The sequence below is a fragment of the Gavialis gangeticus genome, unplaced genomic scaffold (assembly GCF_001723915.1).
Source record: "Gavialis gangeticus isolate Ggan-Ray unplaced genomic scaffold, GavGan_comp1, whole genome shotgun sequence".
NCBI classification, from domain to species: domain Eukaryota; kingdom Metazoa; phylum Chordata; order Crocodylia; family Gavialidae; genus Gavialis; species Gavialis gangeticus.
Window position 1 is genome coordinate 46,764,985 of NW_017729032.1, and position 1,842 is coordinate 46,766,826.

The following is a 1,842-nucleotide window of genomic DNA, read 5'->3' on the forward strand; positions in this document are numbered from 1 at the left end:
CTGCATCCAATGATTTAGTGACCTGGTCGTAAAAGGCCACCAGGTTGGTCTGACAGGACCTGCCGCTGATGAACCCGTGCTGGTTGCCCCTGAGCATGCAGCTCCCTGCTGGCCCCTCCTGGATGTGTGCCAGAATAATTTTCTCGAACAGCTTGCCCAGGATCGAGGTAAGGCTGACTGGCCTGTAGTTCCCCGGGTCCTCTTTTCTCCCCTTTTTGTAGATGGGAACCACGCTGGCCCTCTTCCAGTCCGCCGGCACCTCTCCAGAGCACCACGAGTGTTCATAAAGCCGTGCCAGGGGACTTGCAATGACCCCAGCCAGTTCCTTTAGGACTCTAGGGTGAAGATCATCCGGGCCAACTGACTTAAAAACATCCAGCCCCTCCAGAAGCTCCCTAACTAAATCCTCACTCACCCTAGGCCCAGGTGAGCCTCCCCCAGGGCCCGAAGGGGGCCCAGCAGGGAGGTGGCAGTTCTGGTCCTTACTGAGGAAGACAGAGGCAAAGAAGTTATTAAATATGTTGGCTTTGTCGTCTGGTGTGACAGCCAGATTCCCCATCTTGTCCTGCAAAGGCCCTACATTTCCTGGGGCCTTCTTTCTACTCCCTTTGTATTTAAAAAAGGACTTCTTGTTGTCCTTAATCCGGGAAGCCAGCCCCTGTTCCATCTCTGCCTTGGCCTTCCTAACCATCCCCCTACATCCCCGAACAACTGCAGAATAGTCCTCCTTAGTGATGACCCCTCCTTTCCATTGGGAGTAAGCCTCCTTTTTGGCAAGGAGACATTCCCGGATGTTTTTGGTGAGCCATAATGGTGTTAACATCTTTATAGGTAGGCCTTCGCTGCAAAACGCTCTCATGGTATAGTTCAGATGTTCCACTTGATGCCTGTCCCCACACACAGCCATTCATTCATGTGTAGTTGTGCTGGGTGCTGTTCACATGAGGTGGGTGGCATGAGCAGTGTTTAGGTTACTGGGGGTGAAAGTTAGCAGCTGCTAATGTGACGGCTGTAGTGTGGATGCAAGCCAGTGTCATTCAGGTGCTTCTAGTCTTCCAATCCTACCCACAGTCTCCTGCTTGCAGTCCCCCTCTTCCCTGCTCTCAGGCCTGCAGTCATTTGAATATAGTCTGTTTTTGAAGTGAGACTGTCACACACACCTGTACCTAAGCATCAGCAGCTGCACTCCATCCAAGTCTGGTATGGAGTTCCACTTGGTTGTTTCAGAGTAGCTTGAATATTTTTATCAGTATGTTAATTTTTCTTAAATCCTTTTAGTACTGTATTGGAAATCAAATGTGTACAGGTACACTCATTAGCCACTTGTTTCAAGATAACTAACTTCTAAAAAAAAATATTCATTTGGAATTGAATCTCTCACATTTGCTTTCAGTTCAGAAGAGTTTTGTGGCAACTCTGAATGAAAATGTGTAACAGCTTTTGAAATACAATAATGAAAATACATTTTTCTAGGACAGTTCTATATTTATACCCTGAAATATGTGGAAAATAATCTAAGTGCTTCATTATAAATTGTAAGCTTGTGTTCAAGAGGAGTGAATACATTTGTTGTGACCAGAAAGTTCCTGATAGTATTCTAATGTTGCTAGCTTCCATACTGTGCATATACAGTACAAACTCATCTTCTCCTTCAAGGCTGTGCAGAACCCTCTAGCTATATCTTTCCTCTAACTTTTATATTGCATATGCTGTCACTTGCAGGTTTCCTTCATAATGACTTTCTTTTCTTCCAGTGTACGTATGTTCTTTGGTTTTGCCTTGAAGTGCAAGTTTAAATCTAGGAAACTTGTACTGGAGCAAACCTACCCCCCCCCCCCCCCC